General features: G+C 36.9%; 1 protein-coding gene across 10 annotated transcripts in view; it reads right to left on the reverse strand.

Annotated features, from left to right (window-relative positions):
* Positions 1–12924, reverse strand: part of LOC133655278 (zinc finger protein 618-like) — a 90552-nt gene that overhangs the window by 71060 nt on the left and 6568 nt on the right. For 3 of the 10 annotated variants that reach the window (XM_062055275.1, XM_062055272.1, XM_062055271.1), the window contains exon 1: positions 4563–4990. The exons of 2 other annotated variants lie outside the window; for them this stretch is intronic. The gene's annotated coding sequence lies outside the window, so the exon portion shown is untranslated. Of the gene's footprint in view, positions 1–4562; positions 4992–8679; positions 8797–8887; positions 9014–12924 lie in introns of those variants that run through there. 5 more of the 10 variants (XM_062055268.1, XM_062055269.1, XM_062055270.1 and 2 more) reach the window with 4 other exon arrangements.

Here is a 12924-nt window from a genome sequence, read left to right on the forward strand (position 1 = left end):
GCCCAAAAACCTATTTATATCTAATATTTTTCTAATTCAGAATTAACCGCAGTTTGTGCACCAATTGACTTTTAGTCCTTAATATATTTATTGTATAGTTCAACAATTTTACCACTTGCAAAGACAGATTTCATGTTTGCCTTTGTCATCATGAGGACTCATTACAGGGGGACTAATTAACGAAAATACAGAAGATTTTTGCAATTTGTTATTCGGATGGTCTTAAAATTTTTAGTTTCAGCACACTTTTTAAAAATATTGCTTCCTCCTTTTTACATTTCAATGATTCATGCATTTGCGATCCACTGGCGCATACTCCAAATATTTGTCATTTTTTCGAGTTTAAGTTCTTGTTCAGGAGTGTATTTATTAATATTTGGACTTATCATAAACGCCTTACTAAAAATTTTTATTTTTCTGAAATAATACAAGTCAACATGCATGTTTTGGGCATCAGTGCACTTTAGCAGTGTTTACATCCACCCGTGAAGTCATATTTTAATAAAAATATATACATTTAATGGTAGGAGTAACGTTGATATTTACTAGATTTCTGATTTCTCGTGGCTACCCATGGGGGCGCTGTTGAGACGCAGACTTAAAGGCCTACTGAAATGAATTTTTTTTATTTAAACGGGGATAGCAGATCCATTCTATGTGTCATACTTGATCATTTCGCGATATTGCCATATTTTTGCTGAAAGGATTTAGTAGAGAACAACGACGATAAAGATCGCAACTTTTGGTATCTGATAAAAAAAAGCCTTGCCCCTACCGGAAGTAGCGTGACGTAGTCAATTGAACACCTCCTCACATTTTCCTATTGTTTACAATGCAGCTAGAGCGATTCGGACCGAGAAAGCAACGATTACCCCATTAATTTGAGCGAGGATGAAAGATTTGTGGATGAGGAACGTTAGAGTGAATGACTAGAATGCAGTGCAAGACATATCTTTTTTCGCTCTGACCATAACTTAGGTACAAGCTGGCTCATTGGATTCCACACTCTCTCCTTTTTCTATTGTGGATCACGGATTTGTATTTTAAACCACCTCGGATCCTCTTGAAAATGAGAGTCGAGAACTCGAAATGGACATTCACAGTGACTTTTATCTCCACGACAATACATCGACGAAACACTTTAGCTACGGAGCTAACGTGATAGCATCGTGCTTAACTGCATATAGAAACAAAATAAATAAATCCCTCACTGGAAGGATAGACAGAAGATCAACAATACTATTAAACCAGGGACATGTAAATACACGGTTAATGCTTTCCAGCCTGGCGAAGGTTAACAATGTTGTTGCTAACGACGCCATTGAAGCTAACTTAGCAACCGTACCTCACAGAGCTATGCTAAAAACATTAGCTATCCACCTACGCCAGCCAGCCCTCATCTGCTCATCAACACCCATTCTCACCTGCGTTCCAGCGATCGACGGTGCGACGAAGGACTTCACCCGATCACAGATGCGGTCGGCGAGACGGAGGAAGTTAAGGTGAGTTCGGCGGCTAACGCGTCTGCTATCAATCTCTGTCTTCCTGGTTGTGTTGCTGTAGTCTGCCGCTAATACACCGATCCCACCTACAACTTTCTTCTTTGCAGTCTCGATTGTGCATTAAACAAATTGCAAAAGATTCACCAACACAGATGTCCAGAATACTGTGGAATTATGAGATGAAAACAAAGCTATTTTGTATTGGATTCAATGGGGTACCGATACTTCTGTTTCACTGGCTACGTCACGTGCATACGTCAACATCCAAAGGCGTTTTCAACCGGAAGTTTAGCGGGAAATTTAAAATTGCACTTTAAAGTTAACCCGGCCGTATTGGCATGTGTTGCAATGTTAAGATTTCATCATTGATGTATAAACTATCAGACTGCGTGGTCGGTAGTAGTGGGTTTCAGTAGGTCTTTAAAAACCATATAGTTTTCCTAAAAGTAACACTGAACATGTATTTTAAAGATATAGGGGCACTTAGGCGGTGTTTGTATTCACCTCTGAAGCTTGTTAGACGGTCAAAAACATGGAGAAACCACCTTATAGCCTGACTATCGGCGTAGGAGGAGGGGCAACTCTGCCCAAAAAACATGGCTGCAAGAGGTTTTTGTGTTTAGATTGTGTATCAACACTTAGAACTGGCTTTCATTTGACATTACAGTCATGACCTACAATATGTTGTACCGATGCAGAGAACTCCTGCTTCTCAAGCCTGAAAACCTATTTATATCTATTATTTTTCTAATTCTGACTTAACCGTAGTTTGTGCACCAATTGACTTTTAGTCCTTAATATATATATTTTTTTTATTTTTATTTATTATTATTTATTGTATAGTTAAACAATTGTATCACTTGCAAAGACAGAACGCTTGTTTACCTTTGTCATCAGGAGGACTCATTACAGTGAGACTAATCAACGAAAATACAGAAGATTTTTGCAATTTTAAGGATATGGTCTTAAACTTTTAAGAGTCAACACACTTTAAAAAAATATATTGTTTCCTCCTTTTTGCATTTCAATGATTTATGCGATCCACTGGCGTCACTTTATTCCAGTTGTTGTTCAGGAGTGTATTTAGTAATATTTGGACTTATCATAAACACATGACTTACTAAAAATAAAAATAAATTCTGAAATAAAACAAGTCAACATGCATGTTTTGGGCATCAGTGCACTTTAGCAGTGTTTACATCCACCCGTGAAGTCATATTTTTTTAAAATATATACATTTAATGGTAGGAGTAACGTTGATATTTACTAGAATTCTGATTTCTCGTGGCTGCCCATAGGAGGCGCTGTTGAGATGCAGACTTAAAAACCATATAGCTTTCCTAAAAGTAACACTGAACATGTATTTTAAAGATATAGGGGCAGTTAGGCCGTGTTTGTATTCACCTCTGAAGCTTGTTAGACGGTCAAAAACACGAAAAACGACCTTATTGTAGCCTGAATATTGAAGTAGGAGTGGGGCAACTGCCCAAATTTGAAAGAAAATGTTTGTGTTTAGATTATTGTGTATCAACACTTAGAACTGGCTTTCATTTGACATTACAGTCATGACTTACAATATGTTGTACCGATGCAGAGAACTCCTGCTTCTCAAGCCCGAAAACCTATTTATATCTATTATTTTTCTAATTCTGACTTAACCGTAGTTTGTGCACCAAATGACTTATAGGAGTGTATTTAGTAATATTTGGACTTATCATAAACGCCTGACTTACTAATTATTGTATTATTTTTTTCTGAAATAATACAAGTCAACATGCATGTTTTGGGCATCAGTACACTATGGCAGTGTTTACATCCACCAGTGAAGTATTTTATTTTTTAAATAATACATTTAATGGTAGGAGTAACGTTGATATTTACTAGAATTCTGATTTCTCCTGGCTGCCCATAGGAGGCGCTGTTGAGATGCAGACTTAAAAACCATATAGCTTTCCTAAAAGTAACACTGAACATGTATTTTAAAGATATTGGGGCACTTAGGCGGTGTTTGTATTCACCTCTGTAGCTTGTTAGACGGTCAAAAACACGAAAAACGACCTTATTGTAGCCTGACTATTGAAGTAGGAGGGGGGCAACCCTGCACAAATTTGAAAGAAAATGTTTGTGTTTAGATTATTGTGTATCAACACTTACAACTGGCTTTCATTTGACATTACAGTCATGACTTACAATATGTTGTACCGATGCAGAGAACTCCTGCTTCTCAAGCCCGAAAACCTATTTATATCTATTATTTTTCTAATTCTGACTTAACCGTAGTTTGTGCACCAAATGACTTATAGGAGTGTATTTAGTAATATTTGGACTTATCATAAACGCCTGACTTACTAATTATTGTATTATTTTTTTCTGAAATAATACAAGTCAACATGCATGTTTTGGGCATCAGTACACTATGGCAGTGTTTACATCCACCCGTGAAGTATTTTATTTTTTAAATAATACATTTAATGGTAGGAGTAACGTTGATATTTACTAGAATTCTGATTTCTCGTGGCTGCCCATAGGAGGCGCTGTTGAGATGCAGACTTAAAAACCATATAGCTTTCCTAAAAGTAACACTGAACATGTATTTTAAAGATATTGGGGCACTTAGGCGGTGTTTGTATTCACCTCTGTAGCTTGTTAGACGGTCAAAAACACGAAAAACGACCTTATTGTAGCCTGACTATTGAAGTAGGAGGGGGGCAACTCTGCACAAATTTGAAAGAAAATTGCCCAAAAAACATGGCTGCAAGAGGTTTTTGTGTTTAGATTGTGTTCCTCCTCGCCGTCACCGTAGCTCGGTTTGCTTGCCCTACGAGTGTTGCGTTCACCCGCCTAATCCATACAAAACATTTACAAAAAATCCTAAATAAATTTCAAACATGAAGGGGAAGCTAAATTGTGTTCGCTCATGATGGCTGCACTTGGTTAGCAAGGCAGACACCGACTGCCGCTGCGCTCATTTAGCAAGCGGGGGGGGAAAAAGACACAACTTAGCGATCATTTTGTTATTTTTCTCCAACCAAAAAGAGAAATATTTGCGATTTGACATACCTCCAAAAGCGATGTAGCTCATGCGAAAACAGTCCAAGGAAAATCCTCCCTCCCCGGCCAGAGGTGACTGCAACAACGGCTTCCTCCCCGGAGGAAGAAAAAAAATGTGAATTAGTTATGAGGAAATTCCAAAATGTGAGAAATTTCCCTCCAGTGTTTTTTTTTGTTTCCCCCCTCCAACGCTTCTTCTACCTTACATTACATTTCCTAGCAAATAGCGCCAAATAGAGAAGTCCGATCGGGCCTCGTAATAAAAAAAAAGGGGGCTATGTCGCTGCACTCTGTGCGGAATTTTTTCGTCCGCCATGCACAAGGGCAGATTCCAAAATTACAGCGCCGGCCTGCAATAGCCTACATTAAAAAAGGAAAAAAATGGTGGGAAAAAAAAAAACTCTGGGAAGAAGAGGAGTGAGGCGGGGGGGGGTTAGAATAGGTTGGCCGACTAAAAACGTACACGGCAAAGATTTACTTGTCACATTTCAAGTACCGGGTGTTTTGTTTTCGAGGCATGTTCAGTTTTACGTCACATTTAAAAAGGATTGACTGAATATTAACGGTTTGCGATACCAAGCACGCACTATGGCAGCGTTTGATGTACTTTGCACGCTTTTCGAAGGTAACGTTTTAGTTGGCCAACATTTTAATTTCAAAAAGCCCAATTCTGACATTTTGGGGCCTACACGTTATGGTCAGAGAAACCTCTTAAAATTCTGAGATCTGACAAATGGCTTTGTTTATTCCTATTCTTTTTTAACTAAATCTCATTTTTGAGAGCTTTGACATGTTAAAAATATTCCTGGTGGAAATACAGCCTGAGCGTGTCCCTTGTTGTTAATAATTAACACCACACAAAAAACAATGCAGAACTCATGCTGCAAAATGCATATCCCGTCGGCCATTTGTTTTCTTTTTTTTTTCTTTTTTTTTCTTTTAGCTTATTTCGAACATGAACACACTTACAGCATAATACATCACACAATTTCATATCATTTCTGTTTACATCAGGTCCGAAAAGGAGTAGGAAGAAGCAAAGCTTATTTAATCCAACCCTTTTCCCACTTCAGAGCGTTTACAAATATATACCGTATTTTCCGCACTATAAGGCGCACCGGATTATAAGGCGCAACTTCAATGAATGGCCTATTTTAAAACTTTGTTCATATATAAGGCGCATAGAATAGACGCTACAGTAGAGGCTGGGGTTACGTTATGCATCCCGTAGTTGCGAGACCTGTTGTGGCTCAATATTGGTCCATATATAAGTCGCACCAGATTATAAGGCGCACTGTCAGCTTTTGAGAAAATTGGAGGTTTTTAGGTGCGCCTTATAGTGTGGAAAATACAGTAGATTCATTTACTGACCTTTTCATAGTAAAATGACATCCGTGAATGAGCAATATAACAGTTTTGCAATACGTAATTAGTTAAGTCAGTCATTATAAACATACTGAGATGAAGAATATCTTATTTTTAATAAGGTTGAAAGTATTTCTCATAGTTCTTCTTTCTTTCTTTTGTTTTGCATGTAAGAATTTGGACCATTTCTAAGGATCTCAACTGATGTTTTGTTTTCGAGGTATGTTCAGTTTTACGTCACATTTAAAAAGGATTGACTGAATATTAACGGTTTGCGATACCAAGCACGCACTATGGCAGCGTTTGATGTACTTTGCACGCTTTTCGAAGGTAACGTTTTAGTTGGCCAACATTTTAATTTCAAAAAGCCCAATTCTGACATTTTGGGGCCTACACGTTATGGTCAGAGAAACCTCTTAAAATTCTGAGATCTGACAAATGGCTTTGTTTATTCCTATTCTTTTTTAACTAAATCTCATTTTTGAGAGCTTTGACATGTTAAAAATATTCCTGGTGGAAATACAGCCTGAGCGTGTCCCTTGTTGTTAATAATTAACACCACACAAAAAACAATGCAGAACTCATGCTGCAAAATGCATATCCCGTCGGCCATTTGTTTTCTTTTTTTTTCTTTTTTTTTTCTTTTAGCTTATTTCGAACATGAACACACTTACAGCATAATACATCACACAATTTCATATCATTTCTGTTTACATCAGGTCCGAAAAGGAGTAGGAAGAAGCAAAGCTTATTTAATCCAACCCTTTTCCCACTTCAGAGCGTTTACAAATATATACCGTATTTTCCGCACTATAAGGCGCACCGGATTGTAAGGCGCACCTTCAATGAATGGCCTATTTTAAAACTTTGTTCATATATAAGGCGCATAGAATAGACGCTACAGTAGAGGCCGGGGTTACGTTATGCATCCCGTAGTTGCGAGACCTGTTGTGGCTCAATATTGGTCCATATATAAGTCGCACCAGATTATAAGGCGCACTGTCAGCTTTTGAGAAAATTGGAGGTTTTTAGGTGCGCCTTATAGTGTGGAAAATACAGTACATTCATTTACTGACCTTTTCATAGTAAAATGACATCCGTGAATGAGCAATACAACAGTTTTGTAATATGTAATTAGTTAAGTCAGTCATTATAAACATACTGAGATGAAGAATATCTTATTTTTAATAAGGTTGAAAGTATTTCTCATAGTTCTTTCTTTGTTTTGTTTTGCATGTAAGAATTTGGACCATTTCTAAGGATCTCAACTGATGTTTTGTTTTCGAGGTATGTTCAGTTTTACGTCACATTTAAAAAGGATTGACTGAATATTAACGGTTTGCGATACCAAGCACGCACTATGGCAGCGTTTGATGTACTTTGCACGCTTTTCGAAGGTAACGTTTTAGTTGGCCAACATTTTAATTTCAAAAAGCCCAATTCTGACATTTTGGGGCCTGCACGTTATGGTCAAAGAAACCTCTTAAAAAATTCTGAGATCTGACAAATGGCTTTGTTTATTCCTATTATTTTTGACCAAATCTCATTTTTGAGAGCTTTGACATGTTAAAAATATTCCTGGTAGAAATACAGCCTGAGCGTGTCCCTTGTTGTTAATAATTAACACCACACAAAAATCAATGCAGAACTCATGCTGCAAAATGCAGATCCCGTCGGCCATTTTTTTTTTTTTTTTTTTTTTTTTTTTTCTTTTGGCTTATTTCCAACATGAACACACTTACAGCATAATACATCACATAATTTCTTATCATTTCTGTTTACATCAGGTCCGAAAAGGAGTAGGAAGAAGCAAAGCTTGTTTAATCCTACCCCTTTCCCACTTCAGAGCGTTTACAAATATATTCATTCATTTACTGACGTTTTCATAGTAAAATGACACCCGTGAATAAGCAATACAACAGTTTTGTAATATGTAAGTAGTTAAAAGCGTACTAAAATGAAATTTTCTTATTTAAACGGGGATAGCAGATCCATTCTATGTGTCATACTTGATCATTTCGCGATATTGCCATATTTTTGCTGAAAGGATTTAGTAGAGAACATCGACGATAAAGTTTTGGTCGCTGATAAAAAAAGCCTTGCCTGTACCGGAAGTAGCGTGACCTCGCAGGTTGAAGGGCTCCTCACATTTGCACATTGTTTAGACCAGCAGCGAGAGCGATTCGGACCGAGAAAGCGACGTTTTCCCCATTAATTTGAGCCAGGATGAAAGATTTGTGGATGAGGAACGTCAGAGTGAAGGACTAGAGTGCAGTGCAGGACGTATCTTTTTTCGCTCTGACCGTAACTTAGGTACAAGGGCTCATTGGATTCCACGCTCTCTCCTTTTTCTATTGTGGATCACGGATTTGTATTTTAAACCACCTCAGATACTATATCCTCTTGAAAATCAGAGTCGAGAATGCGACATGGACATTCACAGTGACTTTTATTTCCACGACAATACATCGGCGAAGCACTTTAGCTACGGAGCTAACGTGATAGCATCGTGCTTAAATGCAGATAGAAACAAAATAAATAAGCCCCTGACTGGAAGGATAGACAGAAGATCAACAATACTACCAAACTCTGGACCTGTAACCACACGGTTAATGCTGTACCGCCTGGCGAAGCCTAGCAATGCTGTTGCTAACGACGCCATTGAAGCTAATTTAGCTACGGGACCTCGACAGAGCTATGCTAAAAACATTAGCTCTCCACCTACGCCAGCTCTCATCTGCTCATCACGACCCGTGCTCACCTGCGTTCCAGCGATCGACGGCGCGATGAAGGACTTCACCCGATCATCGATGCAGTCGGCGGCCCGGAGACGGAGGAAGTTAAGGTGAGGACAGCGGTGCGGCGGCGGGCGTTGTAGCTTTCGACGATCAGAGTCGGCAAGAAACATATATTTCCCCAAAGTTACGTACGGGCAAGCGATCAAATGTTTGGAAGAAAGCTGTACTCACGGTAGCGCGTCTGCTATCCAACTCAAAGTCCTCCTGGTTGTGTTGCTGCAGCCAGCCGCTAATACACCGATCCCACCTACAGCTTTCTTCTTTGCAGTCTCCATTGTTAATTGAACAAATTGCAAAAGATTCACCAACACAGATGTCCAGAATACTGTGAAATTTTGAGATGAAAACAGAGCTGTTTGCATTGGGATACAATGGTGTCCGAATACTTCCGCTTCAACCCTTGACGTCACGCGCAAACGTCATCATACATAGACGTTTTCAACCGGAAGTTTCCCGGGAAATTTAAAATTGCACTTTATAAGTTAACCCGGCCGTATTGGCATGTGTTGCAATGTTAAGATTTCATCATTGATATATAAACTACTGTATCAGACTGCGTGGTCGGTAGTAGTGGCTTTCAGTAGGCCTTTAAGTCAGTCATTATAAACATACTGAGATGAAGAATATCTTATTTTTAATAAGGTTGAAAGTATTTCTCGTAGTTCTTCTTTCTTTGTTTTGTTTTGCATGTAAGAATTTGGACACTGCAAAAAGTCAGTGTTCAAAAAGAAGAACAAAAAAATTACAAAAATTAGGGGTATTTTCTTTGAACTAAGCAAAATTATCTGCCAATAGAACAAGAAAATTCGGCTTGTCAAGACTTTCCAAAACAAGTCAAATTAGCTAACCTTAATGAACCCAAAAATACCTTAAAATAAGTATATTCTCACTAATAACAAGTGCACTTTTCTTGGTAGGAAAAAAAAGACTTTTTTGCGCAATATGTTGAAAAATATTCTTAAATTAAGTAAATGCTAGTGCCATTATCTTTACATAATGATATGCGCTCGGCATCATGATTATTTTTACATGCTTGAAGTAAGAAATGATTACTTTAAAAAAGTAGTTTTATACTTGTGAGTGTTGATGACAGCTTTGCAACAGTTGATATTCTAGTTTCAAGCATGTTTTACTCAATATAGGTCATAAAATCTCAGCAACAAGCTGTAATATCTTACTGAGATAATTTAGGACCAAAACACTTAAAACAGTGGTTCTTAACCTGGGTTCGATTGAACCCTAGGGGTTCGGTGAGTCGGCCTCAGGGGTTCGGCAGAGGTCAAAACACACCCAACTCATCGTGTAAATACAAACTTCTCCCTATCTGCATATTACGGATACGGCAACAGCTGACTGATTTGCAGGTGTGTAGTTTGTTGTGAGTTTATGCACTGTGTTGGTTTTGTTGTTTGAACAAGGTGATGTTCATGCACGGTTCATTTTATGCACCAGTAAAAAAACATGGTAACACTTTAGTATGGGGAACATATTCACCATTAATTAGTTGCTTATTAACATGCAAATTAGTAACATATTGGCTCTTAACTAGTCATTATTAAGTACTTACTAATGCCTTATTCGGCATGGCCTTATTACAACCCTAACCCTCTAACCCTGACCCTAACCCTAATCAAATAACTCTAAATTAAGTCTTTATTACTTAGAATATGTTCCCCTAGTGTCCAAATAACTCTAAATTAAGTCTTTGTTACTTAGAATATGTTCCCCATACTAAAGTGTTACCAAAAACATATAACTTTGTCTTGAATTTGAAAAAAAAAAAAACATTTTATTTTTCATATGAAACTGGTGGGGTTTGGTACCTCCAACAAGGTTAAGAACCACTGACTTAAAACATGTAAAACACTATAACATAACATTTGCTTAGTGAGAAGAATTATCTTATCAGACAGAAAATAAGCAAATATCACCCTTATTTGAGATATTTAATCTTACTTAGATTTCAGTTTTTGCAGTGGACCATTTCTAAGGATCTCACCTGGCGTTTTGTCTTCGAGGCATGTTCAGTTTTACGTCACATTTAAAAATGATTGACTGAATATTAACGGTTTGCGATACCAAGCACAAACTATGGCCGCGTCCGATATACTTTGCACGCTTTTCGAAGGTAACGTTTTAGTTGGCCAACATTTTCATTTCAAAAAGCCCAATTCCGACATTTTAGGGCCTGCGCGTTATGGTCAAAGAAACCTCTTAAAATTCTGAGATCTGACAAATGGCTTTGTTTATTCCTATTATTTTTGACCAAATCTCATTTTTGAGAGCTTTGACATATTCAAAATATTCCTGGTAGAAATACAGCCTGAGTGTGTCCCTTGTTGTAAATAATTTACACCACACAAAAAACAATGCAGAACTCATGCTGTAAAATGCAGATCCCGTCGGCCGTTTTTGCTTTGCATGGAAGAATTTGGGCCGTTTCTAAGGATCTTACCTGGTCAAACTCGTTTTCATTGAGGGCCACATCATATTGTTGGCTGCTCTTGTTACAGTTAAATATTTATGAGTTTTGATGTATAATCTCCTCATGATATTACAGTAGTACACAATTCCCTATGCATTTGAATATTAGGGTTTTTTTAACGTACAAATTGGTCGATAATGTACTTTGTTTTTAAAATTATAAGTCAGTATAAGTATAAGTATTTTTTTCAAATAAAAAAAATGCCGGTATTATTGGTTAATACTTTACTTAAGGCCTTTTACCAAAAAGTCAAAGTATGCACGGATCATTTTGATTTTTTTTTTTTTGTAAAAAAAATACTATTATTATATTAAATATTTAAAGACAAAACGTAGTGTTAGCGTAGTGTTAAAGGTGGCAAAGTGTACTATTATTACTTATAACAGTGGTAAAAAAATAACAGTAAAAAAAAAAAAAAATTGTAAAAAGAATGAAGGGAATGAAAAAAAGCTGAAATTTGGATTCTAATAAATAATAATACAACATGTTAGAAAGCTAACAGTGAATTATATTTATATATACCGTAGCGCTTTTTCTCTAGTGACTCAAAGCACTTTACATAGTGAAACCCAATATCTAAGTTACATTTAAACCAGTGTGGGTGGCACTGGTAGCAGGTGGGTAAAGTGTCTGGCCCAAGGACACAACGACAGTGACTAGGACGGCGGAAGCAGGAATCGAACCTGCAACCTTCAAGTTGCTGGCACGGCCACTCTTCCAACCGAGAAAAATGTAAAAAAAATGTGTAAAAATAATGAATCTAAGGAGAAAAAGCTTACATTTGGATTCTAATAAATCATAATACTACATGTTATAAAGCTAACACTAACTTTTGTCTTTTTATGTCAGTTTTTATTTGGATTTTACAAAAACAACCTTTTTCAAAATGGCCCCCACATAATTTGACTTTTCAGTATGCAACCCTTGTTGAATATAGAATAGAATATAACAGAATAGAAAGTACTTTATTGATCCCTGGGGGGAAATTCAGCACCACAGTTCGCTCACAATAAACAATAAACACTTAGGTATTTTTTACATGTGAATAATATAAATACAGTCTATAATACAGCATTATTCACATGTAAATAATATAAATACAGTCTATTATACAGCATTATTCACATGTGAATAGTATAAATACAGTCTATTATACAGCAGTATTCACATGTGAATAGTATAAATACAGTCTATTATACAGCATTATTTACATGTGAATAATATAAATACAGTCTATTATACAGCATTATTCACATGTGAAAAAAATAAATACAGTAAATACAGTCTATTATACAGCATTATTCACATGTGAATAATATAAAAAACAAGTTTGGACCCCACTGAGTTGTTAGTATTAAATTGTTAGCTTTTTCTTAGCACATCACAAGTTTTTACTCTTTTTTTTAAATTCTGACTTTTGTTTTCTTATCCAAAAATATGCTTCGGTCCAACAAAACTGGAGTTGCTGGACATTACCGTGTTAACGTAATGTTTTTTACATTGTCAGATAATTCTCAAGCGTGAAATACATGTATGCAGTACATGCAATTGTTCTGTCAAAACTGAAACAATTAATAAGTTTAGTAAGAAAGATTAAGTACTTTATTGATGCACACTATTTCCAGGCTTTCGCTGGCCACATAAATTGATGTGGCAACCAGATCTGGTCACCGGACCTTGAATTTGACACGTGTTCTAGTGAATTTACTCAACCAGCGCCAGA

This window comes from Entelurus aequoreus, linkage group LG08 (genome assembly GCF_033978785.1).
Source record: "Entelurus aequoreus isolate RoL-2023_Sb linkage group LG08, RoL_Eaeq_v1.1, whole genome shotgun sequence".
Classification (NCBI taxonomy): Eukaryota; Metazoa; Chordata; class Actinopteri; order Syngnathiformes; family Syngnathidae; genus Entelurus; species Entelurus aequoreus.